This window comes from Miniopterus schreibersii, assembly GCF_964146895.1.
Source record: "Miniopterus schreibersii genome assembly, chromosome: 4".
Taxonomy (NCBI): Eukaryota; Metazoa; Chordata; class Mammalia; order Chiroptera; family Miniopteridae; genus Miniopterus; species Miniopterus schreibersii.
In genome coordinates this window covers 10,629,435-10,647,800 of record NC_138105.1, presented here as the reverse complement: position 1 = coordinate 10,647,800, position 18,366 = coordinate 10,629,435, and positions in this window count along the sequence as shown.

Genomic DNA, 18,366 nt, shown 5'->3' with positions numbered 1-18,366 from the left:
TGTATCGATTGCCTTTTCTCATGAATGATTTCTCTGTAGCATCTGATGCTGTTTGACCACATTTTACTCAGAGTAGAACTTTTTTCAAAATTGGAGTCAATCCTCTCAAACCGTGCTGCTTCAAACTTTTCTTCAGCTCCCTCACCTCTCAGCCTTTGCAGAATCGAAGAGTTAGGGCCTTTCTCTGGATTAGGCTTCCGCTTAAGGGAATGTTATTACTGATTTGAGCTTCTATCAAAACCACTAAAACTTTCTCCATATCAGCAATAAGGGTTTCACTTTCTTACCACCTGTATGTTCACTGGACTTTAAATTTCCTTCAAGAACTTTCTCTTTGCCTGCACAGCTTGGCTGACTGTTCAGAGCAAGAGTTCTGAGTTCAGCCTACCTCAGCACCCGGATTGCCTTCCTCACTCAGCTTAATCATTATGTCTAAACTTTTGATTTAGACTCAAAAAGTGAGAGACTCAAGTGAGAGACTCAAACTTTTAAAGCCCATTATAGGGTTGTTAATTGGCCTAATTTCAATACTTTTGTGTCTCAGGGAAGTTTACCCTCACCAGTAATCAAACAAATGCAAATTAGAACAAAAGTGCAATTACTCTGCCTTTCAGATTAGCAAAGGCAAAGAACACTCAGTGCAGGCCGCCGTGTGCCAAGGCTGGCTGCAACACAGATTTTTGTGGAAAGAAATTTTGCAAGAGGTATCAGGTTCCTTAAAATGTTTGTGCCATCTGTCTAACCCAGCAATGCCAGTTCTGAGAAGCCATCCTTGCACATAATTACGGCTGTGGAGAAAGGTTAGAGCACAGTGGTGGTGAAGCACTGCTCTAACTGCAAACCTGGGACAGCCTCAGTGACTGTCGGGTTTGGTTAAGCAAATACAGTACTTCCACTTCATGAGATACAATACACTTATTTTAAATATTTATGAAGATTTGGAACTTGTTGGGCTTCTTATATTGCAAGCCAATAAAAATAAATCTGGCCAATAAAACCCCCAAAATTCCCTGCCCCAGGCTCATTCTTAAGGTTACCATGTAACTCCCATAATCAAAGGAGGCATTGAACAGCCAGGCCTCAGAGTGGCAAGGGCCAGGTGGTTCCAGCCTCTGAAGCTCTTGTCACCATCCTGGGTCTTTCGCACGTCACCAGCCAGGCTTTGGGGGTGATGTTGGAGGCAGGTTCGGTCAGGGACAGTTTATTGGGCACATGTTTTAGAGCAGCTGCTGTGCCCAGGCATTGCCCTAGGAGCAGAAGCAGAGCAGTAGTGTGAGGGCAAAGTCCTTTGCCCTGGACCTTGCAGTCTCTTGTGAAGGAACATCACAAGCGGGTCAACAAGATGATTTCAGAGTGGTGAGTGTTGGGAAGAAACTAAAGCCGAGTGGTTAAGACAGAGGGCGCTGGGGCCGCACGGTGAGGGGGGCCAGGGCATGTTTACCAGCGATAGTCGGGCAGGCCTCTTGAAGGAGACATTTAACTGGGCCAAGTCTGGAAAGGAGCCGCCTGAAGGAGCTCGGGGGAAGGGTGTTCAAACAGTCATTTGGATGATAGAAACTCCTCAAAGGAAGGGGTGCTGTAGAGGGAAGGAATGCTGAGAAAGGAAAGTTAGCAGCTGCTGAGGCAAGTGTTCAATTTAAAACACGACATACCGTTGCATAGATAGGGGAGCGGGCCCTCACTCTGCTCCTCCCTGAGGCCCAGTGCAGGCCTGTGCTGTGGGAGATGCCCAGGGGAAGACAGTGTCATGTCCATTCCTGCCATCATTAGCATTATCAATAAGGCAGCCTGAACACTGCTGCACACTTAAAACTAATATAAAATACTATTACATGTCAACTGCAATTGACAATTTCTTTTTGAAAGAGCGGCCTGAAAGCCAGCCAACTAGCTTGGTAAGGGCCTGGAAGTGTTACAGGCGCCTCGCACAGACACCAGAGGTGTTATCAGACTCCCCCCACCCCAGTCAGAGGGAGAGGGCTGTCCCCACCTCGATTCTTGTCATGCTTGTGGGAATGAATTCAAACAAGTGACTCCAGATAACTGCATTGTGATAAAGCCAATTTATTAAAAAATTAAGCACATTTATTAAAGAAGCAAGGCAAACAAATCTACTAAACTACATCTGAGCTGGGACTCAGATGGTCTTGGCCAGCCAGCTTGGAAAAGGGAGTCTGGTCAGGGTTCAAGGGGTTATATGCCTAAAGATTTTTAAATTCCTCTGCTAGATATCCTGGTACAGGTTAACTCTGAAGGTGTCTCTCCCTTTTACTTTGTTATGACTTCCCCAGAATTTATGAGAAGCACCTGGCAATTAAATCCCAAAACTGCTGGCTTCTCTGTTTAAACAGTGGGATGAGATAAGACTGCACTCTTCCTCCCCTCCCCCCCCCTCTGCTGCCTTTTAGTTAGTTTTCAGGGTGATTTAAGCTCTGTATTTTCTAGCTGCATTAAGATTCCTCCTCCTGCCCGGCTGGGCGTGGCTGAGGGTTTGAGCATCGACCTAGGATCCAGGAGATTCCTGGTCAGCGCACATGCCCAGGTTGCAGGCTCGATCCCCAGTGTGGGGCGTGCAGGAGGCAGCCGATCAATGACACTCTCATCATTGATGTTTCTGTCTCTTTCTCCCCCTCTCCCTCCCTCTGTCTGAAATCAATAAAGATAAATTAAAAAGCAAAAAGATTCGCCCTCCCCCACCCCTTCCTTTCCCCCTCCTCTCCTGCATTCTTTGGAGACTCCGGTTTGCTCTCAAGCTCCTTGGTTGGGGAAGATAAGGGCTTGCTATTTACAACTGGCTGCGGGCAGTTTAGCCTTGTTTAATTTTCTTGTCTCAGGTTCCCTTTTCCTCCTGCCTTGGAATTTTTCTAGCTTTTTGCTGTCCTATAACAGAAGACGCAAGGGGGCTACAAAGCTGTTGAAACATGCAAAATGATGGTTGCCTGTAAACTTGGTCCGGGCTGGTGGCTGAACTCAGCCAGAAGTTGCGGGCACTCCGGGCCAGCACCAGGAGTGGTGGAAAGTGTCTTGGAAACGGCCGCTCTTCAGCACGTGGGATGAATTTGCCCGACTAGCACCTGCTGCTTTACCAGTTGACGGTGCTCTAGTCGGTGCGTGCAGACCATTTCATGAAGGTTTGAAACAGCAACTTCATGCCCTCCCCCAATGTGGAAACCAGTGTGGCAGGAACAGAACTCACATGTCCTGAGATGCAATCTCTGAGAGGGGCAACCTGCCAAGGAAAAGGAAGTGCTATCTGCTGCAAAAACATGTGACACTAAGTACAGCAGCTGCCCCCGAGGCGGGGGCGGGACGTGCAATCCAGGATTCCCAGATGCGAAGTCCAAAGCCTTCCCTGCTGCAGGCCACCGGAAGCGTGCAGAGGAGCAGGGACAGCTGTGGGAGGACACAGGAGCTCTTCGGTCACTCATGGAGTCCATGCAGGAGGCTCGGTTCATCGTTGCACCTGGAAGGCAGAACTTGTCAAGGTTATGGAAAGTGCAGTTCTGTGTTCCCGGTAAGTGGTGAGGGCCCTGGCTGCACGACCCTCAGCCCTGACACCATGGCCATCCCTGATCTTGAAAACTAAGGGTCTAGGTTGGTTCTGTGCTTTCAGAAGTATCCAGGTTCTTGCCCTGGCTGGTGTGCCTCACTGGTTAGTGTTGCTCCAGCACCTAAGGGTCACAGGTTCAACTCCCGGTCAAGGGACATACCTGGGGTGTAGGTTTGATCCCCGGCCCTGGTTGGGGAATGTGCAGGAGGCAACTAATTGATGTGTCTCTCTCATCAATGTTCCTTTCTCTCCCCTCCTCCATCCCTCCTTTCACCCTCTCTCAAAATCAATGGAGAAAATGTCCTCGGTGAGGATTAACCAAAAAGAAAGGTACCCGGGGTCTTTTGTACACTTCAGGGCAGAGCCCTACCACACAGTCATCTTCCAAGTCAAGAGCCGCAGATATCACCATCCTACCTACCATGCCATGTTACCTCAGAAGTGGAGGCACCGGGGGTTCCTAGACCCTGAGTAGAAGGAAAATCCAAATCTTCTCTATTAGTTACATCACCCCGTGCCATTTCTTTTGGTACAAGTAAAAGATGCGTTTCTTAAACTGCAGCTGCTTGTCAGGCCTCCCTTTGAAACTATCCTATCCTATCCTGTCGGCTTCCCCTCCAGCATCCTGCTCGTTCGCCATTCAAGGCATTCTAGGGGGACTAGAGCAAGAGAAGGGCTTGTCTGAGCCATAGCCCGCTACCACAGACGCAGCGTGAGCCCAGCTGCCCCCTCGGGGCCGAGAGGCTCCTTCCCCTAACAGCTGAGAATGTTGGCTGTGCTGGCTCACGGCCGAGGCTTCCTGGGAACAGCCTTCATTGTAAGGGAGCTGCCTTGCCCACAGCTATGCCCCCTTCCTAGGGGCAGCCCACATGTGGAGACTGGTCAGTAAAGGGGTGCAAAGGCCCAGCTCCTTCCTCAATGTGGGACATCTCTAAAGGCCCCGGGGACCGTCTGAGGCCTCGGTGGAACTGCATCTCAGTTCAGCTCCCCTCTGCCCAGTCCAGCCACCCTTGTTCATTCATAGGTAGTGTTCCCAGTGTGCTGATTCCCACCCAAATCTTCTGGAGAAGCTGACCTTATACCCAGGGAGCAGGGAGCGCTCTCAGGCCCATCCCTGCACTGGGAGCTGAGAGCTGGCTCATTGCAGCCACCATGCATCAAGGGCCCAGTCACTGGTGAGCATGGGGCACGGAGAGCTGCTGGCCCACTGAAGTTAGGATACTTTCAGTCTGGTGATACCGGAATACGATACAAGGAAGGAAACCCAACACCCTAGGCCCCTAAGAAGGTTAAGGGAACAGTAATTACAAAAACTATGGAACAAAAGACAAAAAAGTGCTGGCGAGGATGTGGAGAAACAGAACCCGTGTGTACTGTTGGTGGGCATGCAAAATGGTGCAGCTATTATGGGAAACACTGTGGGGGTTCCTCAAAAAATTAACAATAGAACTGCCTTATGACCCAGCAATTCCACTTCTGGGCATTACCCAGAAGAATTGAAATCAGGAGATGCTAGCATTTCTATGTTCATTGCAGTACTGTTCACAAGAGCCAAGATGTAGAAACAATCTAAATGTCCGTCCACAGGTGAACACATAAAGGAACTGTGGTATATACATACAATGGAATATTATTCAGCCTTAAAAAAGGAAATCCCATAATATGCTACAACATGGATGAACCTTGAGAATATGCTAAGTAAAATAAGCTAGCCACAAAAGAGACAAATACTGCGTGATTCCACTTACATGAGGTATTTAAAGTAGTAAAATTAGCCAGTTTGAGTCAGTGGTTAGAGCGTTGGCCCGCAGACTGAAGGATCCCAGTTCGATTCCTGCCAAGGGCATGTGCATTGGTTGCAGGCTCAATCCCCGGCCCTGGTCGGGGCAAGTGCAGGAGGCAACCCCATCGATGTGTCTCTCTCACATCGATGTTTCTCTTTCTTTCCTTTCCACTCTCTCCCAAAAACAATGGAAAAAATATCTTAGGGTGAGGGTTAAAAAAAAAATAATTTAAAAATACAAAAATAAAGTAGTCAGATTCATAGAATCAGTGAGTGGAATGGTGGTTGTTGCCAGGGGCGGGAGGAGAGGAAACTAGGGAGTTGCTAGTCACCCAGCACAAAGTTTCAGTGACGTGAGCTGAATAAGCCCTAGAGATCTGCCATGTGATAGGCAGGGGTGCTGTGTTGTGCACTTAAAAGTGGAAGGGTAGATATATATGTTACATCTTCTTACCAGAATAAAATTGAAAAAGACCAAAAATCTGTTGCATCAGAGAGCTGTTCCTGGGAGCTGTGAGTGATGCATTTAAGAAAGACAATGAAAAGCTGAGGGTGATTAATCACCAACTAAAGACAGCTTGTGAAGCCAGAGGGCCTCCTTGGCAGCCTACCCAACGGGCACATGAAGCTGAGGGGATCAGGCCAGGATTTCCATGTGAAGGTTGAACTCTCAACCCACCAGCTCCACTACACTTCCTGGTTAGGAAGAAGAGGGACCCTGACACGGGATGGGGACATCTGATTGAAGCCTTGCAAGGCAGATCCCCCCAAACCTCTGGGCCTATAGATGGGCTGCTCCTCCCTTTTAAGGGCTGGTGCTTTCCTCTTACTTGAAAGTCACACACAGGGGTCCTGGCCCGGAGCTCAGTTGGTGAGCATCGTCCTGATATGCCAAGGTTGTGGGTTCAATCCCCAGTCAGGGCACATACAAAAATCAACCAATTGCCCTGGCTGGTTTTGCTCAGTGGTTAGAGTGTCAGCCCTTGAACTGAGGGGTCCCAGGTTTGATTCTAGCCAAGTGCACATACCTCAGTTGTAGGCTCGTCCCTGGTCCCAGCATGTGGAGGCAACCAATCAATGTGTCTCTCTCACATCAGTGTTTCTCTCTCCCTTCCACTCTCTCTCTGAAAAGCAATGGAAAAAAATATCCTCAGGTGAGGATTGAAAAAAAAAAGAGCCCGGCCTAGCGTGGCTCAGCAGTTGAGCATAAACCTATGATCCAGGAGATCGAGGTTCAATTCCTGGTCAGGGCACATGCCGGGGTTATGGGCTCAATCCCCAGTCAGGGGCGTGTGGGAGGCGGCCAGTCAATGACTCCGTCTCATCATTGATGTTTCTCTCTCTATCTCTCCCTCTCCCTTCCTCTCTCTGAAATCAATAAAGATATATTTTTTAAAAAAATCAATGAATGCATAAAATGAGTGCAACAACAAATTGATCTCTCTCGATCCTGCTCTCCTTTCCTCTCTAAAATCGTTTCTATTTTTTTATTTTAAAGAAAATCATGCACAGGTCTCTGCCCCTTCCCTTGGGATCCCACCTTTCCTCCTGGCCACTGGACCAATAACGAGGGTCATGTTGTGGTAGGTAGGACAGATAGGCATGAGCAGAGCAGAGCAGAAAAACTGGCCAGGTACTGAATGTCACCAGGGCAGAAAGTCCTGGACACCTAGCAACCAGCAGAGCTGGGACAGCAAGTGTTAGAAATAAGTATTGTTAATCAGGACCTCGCCCCTAAGGCACCCTTTCCTCTCAGGTCATTTAGGTCAGATCTTCCCCCTGATCTTTCCTCCCCTGGCATGTAGCTGGTCATGTGGTAGACACCCCCCCCACCCCCCCACCCCGCTTAGAGAATAACAAGGGAGCTGGAGAAAAGCCCTATTTGACATCCATGCAAGGACAGGAAACGATGGAACAGGGACAGGCCCAATAGGTCAGCTCAAAGAAGAAAGCAGTTAACCCCACCAAGGGGTTAAAAGGAGCCCTAGCCCACACCCCGGGCCAGCTCTTGAGCCACCTGCTGGAAACTTTTTCAAGTGTACTTTTGCTTTGCTTGCTGAATTAACTTTCCCTCGAAAGTTTGAATCTTGGCTCCGAATTCTTTCTTAGCCAGAACTCAAGTACCGAGGTCTACTTTCGCAGTTTACAATGTAATAACATAACCTGTCTGGGGAAGTGCTGGCCTGCCAAGAGAAGGACAGGATGACATGCTGAAGGCCCTGAGGACCTTGCCAAAGCGGCCAGGCAGTAATGGGAGTGTGCTGGGGACCCAGGGCAGGGCTGCGGTGGCACTGACAGGAAATTGGTTCAGGGAGGGCTTATCCACAGGGGAGCACCTGCTGTAACACAGGACTTACTATCTGGGAGAGCCTCCAGAAGACAGTGCCAACACACTGCCAACTGCCAGCTTCGCTTTGGAAGCTTTGAGAAAGCCATGGCCCAGGCTCAGGGAAGCAGAAATACAGGAGTTGTTGCCACAGACAGTGGAGGAAGGGGTCCAAGTGCTCAGTGAAGGGTATGCTAACCTGGACATACTCTACAGTTCTTTTCTTTTTTTTAATTTTCACCCAAGGAGCCAAGATACTTTTACCATTTTTTTTTTAGTTTTTTTTTAAGAGAGAGTGGGAGGGGGGGAGGGTGGCAGAGAGAGAGAGAGGAGAGAAGAGAAGCATGATGTAATGGAGACACATCGATTGGTTGCCTCCCACATGCACCCTGATGGGGGGCGGGGATCAGACCTGTAACCCAGGTACATGCCTTTGACTGGGAATTGAACCCACGACCCCCTGGTGCACAGGCCCACGCTCTAACCACTGAGCAACACCGGCCAGCATACTCTACATTTCTGATGGGCCACAAAACCCACCAGCCAATTAGATTCTGCAAAAATACCCAGAGGACATCCATTTACCAAAAGAGAGAGCTCACTGGAGAGGCACATCATTGAGAACTGGGTAGCTGTTCCTCCCAGGCCCAGGCTGACAGTAGCAGATGCTGTAACAGAATCAGGCTCCCTGAAAGCAGTGGGGTTGAGAGGATCCCATGGGCTTTCCAGAGCCAGGTGGGAGCCATTATCATAATGCAGGCCAGGCTGGAGGACCTGACCCACGGGGGGAGGGGGGGAGCTGCTGCAGCCAGTTACTCGGAGAACCATACCCCGGGGAAAAGAAATTCCTCTATTGTTTCAAGATGCTCCGATAGGAGGTCTGAGTTGACATTGGTACCTAGGGATGCCTTGTCATCTTGGCTCCCCAGTCAGGTTACAGGAGTAAAAGGGACACACAATAAATGGAGTCGTGGCCCAGGCCCAGCTCACAGTGGGACCCCTGGGTTCACAGGCCCGCCTGGCCATTTCCCTGGTCAGGATGTTTAATCAGAATGGACACACTGGATCAGGGCAGAGCCCTTCCATTGGCCAAGTGGGAGCCTCCGAAACCACTTCTCCCAGCCAAGAGTATATGGAAAACAAAGTTGTGTTCCAGAGGGAAAGCCCCATAGGATGCAGGGTGGCGGGCTCCCTCCACTAGGTCCATGTCATCCACCAGTCTGGTCCCTACGAAAAGCAGATGGTCCCTGACAGGTTACTGTGGACTACTTACTGCACATTCAACCAAGTCGAGTTCCTGTTGCAGCTGCAGTGGGCACCCACCAGCTTCAGCAGTCGGCTCCCCTGGAGCTGGAAAGGGGGCTTGCGATGGACCAGCGGTGGGGCTCCGCGTGGCCCAGCAGCAGGCGTGGCTCACAAAGCTCGGGCGCCACTGCCCAAGGCCAGCCTAGCACTGGCCATTTGGTAGCGCGTTGGTCCCTCCCCACTACAAGGGGCGGTGATTCTTCTCCCCCCGCCCCCAGCTTTTCATATGAAGTGATTTTGATAAGGGAAACTCGGTCTAAAATGGCCCACACTCCCCCCTCCCCCCTCCCGCACCCCCCACTTTCCCTGTTAGCCCGCCCTCCTGTGGCCACGTGGGCCGAGGCAGGGACAGCAAAGAACTCCCTGCCCCACTGGGCTCGGGCCTCTGACTTTGGACTTGGACTCCTCTGGGCCCACGGGCGGAAAATAAACCTCCGGAGCCCCGAGCCTGCGAGTGCCGCTTGGTCTTTCCATCAGGTGAACGTCCCCGAGTCTGCAACATTTTGGTTCCCTGACGGGGAAGCCCAACCGCGCTGGCCCCTCGCAGCCACCGGTGCGGGTGGGAGCCCCGGCAGCGGAGGGCAGGGGGAGTCGCAGAGGGGAAGGCGCCCTGCCCCGATCTGCAGATGTCTCCGATCCGGCTGCCTCCACTCGGCCCGCACTGCGGTCCCCACCGGACTGGAGGAGGCAGGCGGGACAGGACCAGGCATGGGGCACAGTAAGGCCCCGGCCCCACTGAGTCAGGCCTGCCCAATGGGCGGAAGGGGGGCCTGATCACCTCCCAAGGACCTCTAGTGGTCCCCAGGTAGGGTCAACCAGGGAGGGAATGTGATAACCTCTGAATGACTGAAAATGACTGTGGGAGTGAATGTGTCTGTGATCCCACGGTGCTGGCCCCTGGATCTGAGTGGGCCCCAGTCTGCCACCGGAGTCGGCCGTAAAGACGTAACGGTGACTCAGCTTCGGCTGACCAGGCCCGGGGATTATACGGGTGCTCCTTAGTCAAGGCTGGCCCAAGTCACCGCGAGGTGGACAGGCATCTGAAAAGTCCCTCCAGGGACCCCCAGCCTTTGTCTGTATCTGACACGGCACACGGGAACATGGGAGGATGTCAGGGAAAGCCCACCGTCCTAGACCGTATGCTGAAAAACTTTGAGAAGGACTTTTTCGGGGACTATGGCATCAAAATGACTCCCAGCACTCTTTGCACTTTGTGCAAACTTGAATGGACCTCCTTCCGGGTCAGTTGGCCCTCGGGGGGAACCTTGGATGTCCCCACATTCCACCGGGTCTGGCAAGTTGTCACCAGAAACCTGGCCACCCAGACCAGTTTCCTTATACAGATTCCTGGTTAGAAATGTACAGACTCTCCCCACTTGGGTCCGGTTCTGCACCAATAGGAAGGGAGAGGCTAAGTCTTCATTGCTCAGCCTGAAGGAAAACAGATCCCTCGAGTTTTTGCGGGAGACCAAGAAGATGAGCCTCCCATAGGGCCACCCTCCTACCCCAGAGGAGAACCTACGGCCCCTTTGGTTCCAAATGTTAATAATCTCACTCTACTTCTGCTCCTCGGGGCCCCGGTCTGGTCTGAGGCCCCCACCATGCCTCACTGTAACTGTAAAGAAAGGGTAGGAGGCAAGTGGGCGGAACATACAGCCTACACACATGCCCGCTGCCTGTTACCAGACTACCAGGCCACCCTGTGCACCTGCGACAGTAGGAAGAAAGCCTCCTGGCAGCGGCCCTCGGAGAGGAGGGATCCAGAGGGCAAAAGAAGACTCGCCCGCCAAAGAGGGGAAATCGAGGGACCCCACTGGCAGCAGACCAGTGCGCCTATTGCAAGGAGACTGGGCACTGGAAAAATGAGTGTCCCAGTAAAGGAAAATCTCGGAAACCTAGCAAATATCAAGGGGAGCCACAAGAAGGCAACCTTGTTGGGTTAGCCGGCATAGACTCTGACTGAAGGGGACCAGGCTCCATACTCCTCGGCCCCCATGAGCCCACGGTCAGGATGAATGCTGGAGGCCAACATGTGACTTTTATGGTAGAGGCTGGAGCAGAACACTCGGCAGTCACTACGCGTGTGGCCCCTCAGGGAAGAGGACAATACTTGGAGCGACCGGGGACTGGGCCGTCCAGAAATCCTTCTGCCAAGCTCGCTGTGTGAGCTCGGGGGCCATCGGGTGCGGCGTGAGTCCCTGCACATGCCCAAATGCCCCCTCCCTCTCCTCGGCCGAGACCTCCTCTCTAAGCTAGGGGCCCAGGTCACCTCTGGACCAGGAGGGGCTACCACCCGGCAGCTACACCCCAGTAGCGAAGACTCCGCACCCCTCATTATGGCGGTCGTCACCCCAGGAGAGGAAGAGTGGACGCTGTTCAGCACTCAGGAACAGAGCGAAACCCCCCCGGGGCTCCGGGCAGGATTTCCTCTCGTCGGGGCTGAAGATGACCCTCCTGGACTCGCCCTCCGCGGGGCCCCAGTGGTAGCTGAGCTAACACCCGGAGCTCGCCCGCAGAGGCAAAGGCGATATCCCATCCCCCGAGAGGCACCCTTGGGTATCCGAGGCCACCTAGTCAAGCTCAGGGACTCTGGTATCCTGGTTGAATGCCAGTCGACTTGGAACACTCCCCTGCTGCCTGTCAGGAAACCCGGGGGTGGATACCGGCCAGTGCAGGACCTCGGGGCCATCAACAAAGTAACTGTCTCCTCGCATCCAGTGGTTCCAAACCCAGACACCCTCCTCAGCCAGGTCCCTGCACCGCCGCGTGGTTCACCGGCCTAGACCTAAAGGGTGCCTTCTTCTGCCTTCGGCTCGCACCCCAGAGCCAGCCCGTATTCGCCTTTGAATGATCAGACCCAGACACGGGAAGACAGGTGCCACCGACCTGGACCCGGTTACCACAGGGTTTTAAGAACTCGGCCACCCTGTTCGGGGAGGCTCTAGCCGCCGACTTAGCCGCTTACCCGCGAGAGGCTGTCTGTCCAAAGTTCCCTTATCCAGTACGTGGACGACCTGCTCCTCGCCAGCGAAACCAAGGAAAATCACTGTCAGAAGCTGGGTATCGCGTCTCATGGAAGAAGGAAGGCCCAGATCTGCCAGCGGCGAGTCCAGTACCTCGGGTTCCTCCTTTCGCAAGGCCGCCGGGCCCTAGGACCCGAGAGAAAGAAGGTGATTACCTCGCTGCCCCGACCTCAGACAAAGAGAAGCCTTCAAGAGTTCCTAGGGGCTGCGGGGTTTGCCGGATCTGGATTCCGAGCTTCTTGGCAAAAGCGAGACCGCTTTATGCCGCCTTAGCCGGTCCCGATCGGAGTCCTTGGCGTTGGACAGAGGAGGCATCTGGGGCATCAGATCAGCCCTCGGACAAGTCCCTGCGTTGGGACTGCCTGACACTGAGAAACCATTCAACCTGTTCGTCCACGAAAAGGACAAGATAGCTCTGGGGTACTCACACAGCCTGTGGGTCTGTGGCAAAGGCCCACTGCATACCTGTCTAAGAAACTGCACTCAGTAGCTGCTGGGTGGCCCCCCTGCTCCGCGCCCCAGCAGCTACCGTCCTCCTGGTCCAGGAAGCTGACAAACTCACCCTGGGACAGGAATTGAATATCAAGGTGTCACACTCGGTTGTGTCGCTCACGAACAGCCAAGGGCACCGGTTCCTCTCAAACTCCCGCCTAGCTCAATATGAGGGGTTACTCTGCGAGAACCCCCGCCTCACCCTGGAGACTGTGGGCACGTTAAACCCGGCCACCTTCCTCCCCACAGAGGAGAGCGAACCGGATCATGACTGCGCGGAGGTAACTGATGAGGTCTATGCGAGTCGCCCGGACCTGCGGGACCAGGCCATCCAAAACCCGGAGCTAACACTGTTTTGTGATGGCGGCAGCTATCTCCAGGAAGGCGTCTGCAAGGCCCAGTATGCAGTAACCACGTCTGAACAGATCTTAGAAGCAAAGGCCTTGCCCGCCGGGTGGTCAGCACAGAGGGCTGAACTGCAGGCCCTGATCCAGGCCCTAACCCTTGGCAAGGGCAGGCGGGTTAACATCTACACTGACTCCCGCTACGCATTTGCCATGGTCCACATACATGGGGCCATCTACAAGGAAAGAGGCCTCCTCACAACAGCTGGGAAAACTATCAAGAATAAAATAGAAATCTTAAAACTACTAGAAGCTATTTGGCTCCCAAGGGAAGTAGCCATTCTGCACTGCAAAGGACACCAGAAAGGAATTGACCTCATTGCAAAGGGAAACCGCTTGGCTTCAACGCAGCGAAAGCAGCCACCCAGAAGGAACTGTCCCATCCAAACCCAACTCCAATCCTCGCCCCAGTAAAAGATTCCCGCCAGCCTGGGCACACCCCTGAGGAGACTAAATGGGCCAAGGAAGAAGGGGCTGCCCTCACGGCACAGGGCTGGTGGCGACTACCGGGTGGCCACATCATAGTCCCGGTAACCCCCGGGCCTCACCTGGTATCCTAGCACCATCAGCTCACTCATCTTGGAAAAACTGCCCTGGAGGCCCTTCTGAAAAAACAGTATTACATCCGCCAGCTGCCGGCGCTGTGCCGAGCGGAGGGGAGCGGTGCACCACCTGTGCCAGGAACACCGCGCACCCCAAGCCTCCGCCCTCTCCTGGAGCCCAGGGAACAGGAAACGCTCCTTTTGAGGACCTAGAGATAGATGTCACGGAGGTCCTGCCCATTTGCGGGCACAAGTAGCTCCTGGTTTTAGTTTTCACATACTCAGGATGGGCCAAAGCATTTCCCACCAGGACTGAAAGAAGCAGAGAAGTTGCAGAGGCCCCCCTACGGGAGGTCATCCCTAGGTTCGGCCTGCCGCTGAGCATCCACAGTGACAACGGACCGGCCTTCGTAGCTGAAATCATCCAGACCCTGTCGAAGGCCCTCGGCGTATCATGGAAACTCCACACGGCATATAGGCCTCAGAGCTCAGGGAAAGCAGAGCGCATGAACCGTAACGTACCCTTAAGGAAACAGCCAAATACAGCCAAGAAACCGGGCTCTCCTGGGTAGATCTACTGCCCTTGGCCCTGCTACGTACCCGTTGCACCCCCGGAAAGTTATACTTTTCCCCTGTTGAGTTGGTATATGGAAGGCCTCCCCGAAGTTTAGGAAGCATCCCGGGAGACCTACATCAAGTGGGGGACCGGAGCCTGGCAGAGCAACCCCAGGCCCTGGGAACTAGCCTGTCAGAACTCCAGTAGTACACAGTTGAAAGGGCCGCCGTGCCTCTAGGGACCCCGGTCCATCCATTCCGGGCTGGAGGCCTAAAACGAGACAAGGACTGGAAAAAGGAGCCCCTCGGGCCACGTTGGACCGGACCCCACGCTGTAGTTTTAACCACCCCCACGGCTCTTAAAGTTACAGGGATCGCCCCGTGGGTCCATCACTCCAGAGTCAAGAAAGCCCACGAGGAGGAGCGCTGGGACGACAGGAGAGCCAGCTCGGACCCAGGTGACCCCCCAAGATCCCGCTGAGGCGGACAGCCACCTGCTGAGCACAGGAGACCTCTGGTTCCTAGCTGCAGCCGGGCTCATCACCCTGATCCTTGGACTTGGACTTGCTGCGACAGCCCCTCCCGGCTGGACTTTAAAATTCAGTCTCCCGCCTAACGACAGCCAAGGTCCTAGCTTTGCCAGGGTATCGCCGCTAGATGGCCTTAATGATGCCCTCTGAGGCTCGCCGCCTCCGGGGCATCCAAGGGGGGAATGACAGGGGGAAACTCAGGCTAAATGGCCGACAGTTGTCCCGTGCACACCCCCCCGCCCCCCCCCCCGGCTCCCCCTATTGTCATCCTGCGATGTTCCCGCCCCACTAACCAGAAAGGGCTCTTCCCCACCCTGGGCGAGGTGTAGCTGCCACGTGGGCAGAAGCAGGGACCGTATCTAACTCCCTGCCCGGCTGTGATCGGGGCTCAGACTTTGGACTTGGACTCCTCTGGGCCCCCCGGCGTAAAATAAACCCCCTGAACCCCGAGCCTCCGAGTGCCGCTTGGTCTTCCCGTCAAGTGAACATCTCCGGGTCCACAACAACAGTACAAAGACCTCAAAAACATGACTAATTTGTGACAGACACAAACCACATGTCATGATTCCCTTTATGTTAAATGTCCAGAAAAGGCACAACAGTAGGGACAGAAAACAGATCAGTAGTGCCTGGGGATGGGCTACTGGGGTGGATGAAAATGTTCTAAAACTGGATTATGGAGACACTTGCACAAGTGAGTAAATTTACTAAGTGATTGAATTATACATTTTAAGTGGGTGAATCTTTGGTATATAAGTTATACACCTCAATAAATTTATTTTTTAAAATCGTACAAAGTGCTGGTATACCCTTCACCCAATTGTTGAAATCCTTTATAACAGTACAATTATTAAAAAGAGGAAATTAACATTGAAATAAAGACTGTTAACTAATCAACAGATCTTATTGAAATTTCAACAGTTGTCCTATAATGCCCTTTTTCTGGTCCAGAGTCCCATCCAGCATTGCATTGCATTGAGTTGTCAAGCCTCCTGTCTCCCCAAGTCCGTGACAGTTCCATATTCTTTGTTATTTATGTCCTTGGCACCAACCATTTGCACCTCCTGGAATGGGCACCTCCCAGGTGTGGCTCTGCCTGTCTTGCTGGTGAGCCTGGGCCAGCACTGCTGTCTGAGGAGTCCGTGTTTGACCTAATACTGAATGTGTCACATTGCCTTGGGCCAAGGAACTGTTACAGGACAGCGAGAAGCTGGAAAAATTCCTAGGCAGGAGGAACAGGGAAACTGAGACCAAAAAATTAAACAAGGCCAAGCAGTTTGGACAGCTGCAGCTGGCTTGTCAATAACAAGCCATATCTTCCCCAAACCAAGGACACTTGGGAGCAAAAGGTTGAAAGCCTCCCTAACGGGGGAATGCAGGAAAGGGGGGCTGGGAGGGGAAAGGAGAAAAGGGCAGTTTTATTTTTACTCAAGGCCTGAAGCCAACAGTCTCGAGGCTTAGCAAGATAAAATTGTCCGTTGTTTCTCATGAACTCTGGGAAGGCCACAGCAAAGAAAAGGGGGACCTTAAAAATTAATCTATACCAAGATATTCAGCAGAGGAATTTTAAAATTTATAGACAGAAAAGTATATAAGGCAGAGCTCCCCCCCCCCAAGTCGCTCTTTAGATTAGCTGAGAGCCCATGCGTGTGCGTCATGCTGGATGATAGATTCGCTTGCCTTGCTTCTTTAAGAAATTTGCTTTCTTTAATTGCTTTAATAAATTGGCTTTATCACAATGCAATCAGGGTCACTCCTTTGAGCTCATTCTTACCAGACTGATGTCAACATAAGAAACATTCAAACCTCTGGAGAATTCTTGTGAGTTTTTTTGAGCCAAACTATGTACAATTGCTGGGAAGCAAAATCTCAACAGATTAATATAATGCTCCAGAGAACAGCAATTTTGCATCTTATTTTGTATATTCTAATTAAAAGAGAAGACTTAACTGAGTTCTATGAAATCCATTGGTGATATAGACTAGGGAGGTGGGAGAAAGCAAAACAGAGTAACCTCTGGGATTGGATAAAAAGTAAAATGATAGTTAACCGCTAACAACATGGTAACAATAACAATGAGAGGATTTATGGTCTCTGCTCTGCCCTAAGTGGCCTGGAGAAAGGGGAATTTTCCTGACATCCCAAAGGAATGTTATTGTAGATGCAAAAGACAGACAGGCTTAGTTAAGGTGAAGACTGACTTTTGTCAGGGAAGATTTTAGCCTAGGACATGACTACCTACCATAAACTGCTTTTAGTTAAAAAGTTTTAACTAAATTTTATGGTTACTTTAGGTCTCTGAGTTGGCAAGACCACCACACAAGCCTTCCCTGAGCTTGTCAGGTTAGCATGTGGCCCCTTTACATCCGCACTGACAAGGACCGAGGTGTGGCCAGCCCCCCCCTTCTGACTTGGGGTCTGCCTGATAACACCTTGTCTGGGGCCTCCGGGCTGCCTGTAACAGAACCCTCTCCACAGTGGTGTTGCGTGGGTACAGGGCGGCAGGATTCAGTGCTGCCCTCTGGACCTCCAGAAGCTGTCAACCTGAAAAGCGATGAAAAGACCCTGAAGGTACAGCTCAGGGGCCAGCTTGGTGACAAGCCCTTACAAGGACGGGATGCTACCCTTCAGGAAAGGTGTATACTCCAGATCAGTGAAGGAGACTTAGGGCTGTGTCTCCAAGAGGCAGGAGACAGGGGTGGGAAACACCCTGGCTTGTCATCACTCCGGACCCACCAGGGGAGCTTGGGTGTCCCATCCTGCAGCTCCAGGCTCTGCTGGTCCAGAGACCCGGCTCCCAAGGAAGAACACATCCTCCAGGAGACAACAGGAGTCCCCTTCAGCTTAAAGCAGCAGCTGCCACCTGGGCCCTCAAGCTCCTCATGCCAAGAGAGCAGAGAAAGGAGCCACTGTCCCGGCAGGAGGAGTTGACCCTGACCGTCAGGGGAGGAGGGAGAACGCAGCAAGCACCCGGTGGGTCTCCTGGGGTGCCCCTTGGTGCAATTTTGGTGGTGAATGTGTTACTGGACTAAAGGGGCCTGTTTGTTTGAGCTCATCAGAGCCCAATAAGACACGGACAGGAGTTTGTAGCAAAGAAAGCAAGGGTTAATTTCAGGAGGTGGCCCAGGCCTGGAGACATGGTAGCTAAAGCTCAAAGACCTGGCTCCCCAGTGGGTTCCGGGGGATGGGTTATATAAGGGAAACATCATTAATTATGGTGACTACGAGAGTTCGGGTCATGGTCCCTACTGATTTGTTGGCACTAGGATGGCGGATATTGATCAGTGTGTCTGGTCCTGATGTCAGCCGTGGCCTTGCTTCATCTGGTTTTACCACTTTTCTGGGCCTGGAGGTGAAACACATCTGAGGCCTCGATGTTACCTCTAGCTTGACCTCAACAGCCCCAAGGCTTTGTTCCTAAGATTATTTGACGCTGGGCGAACCTCTCTGTCCTGAGGTCATAATGATTAAGGGAGCGGCCGTGCTAGCGAGGAGGCGGGTGAGGCAGGGCGCTGGGTGAGGCCAATTTGAATCAAAAGGAAAGACTGGAGAAAAGATCATAATAAAGAAATGAAGTTTCTACGCGGTTACAAATGAACCAGAGTAGCCACCCCGCACTGGCAGTACCCGGTGACCAGGAGCTCAGACCCCTCCAGGGGTATGTGTCTGGGTGGCCCTCCAGGTAAACTGATGTGAGGGCAACCTGACTGGGCACTGGACGGGGAGGCAGTGAAGCCTGAGACCAGCGCGGCGGCCAGGCTCTTGCGTGTCCCACTCACCTTCTTTTAAGGAAAAGAGATCAGAGTCCTGAGGCTCTGTGCACAGAAGAGTTGAACTTATGAGGCACGTGGGCCCA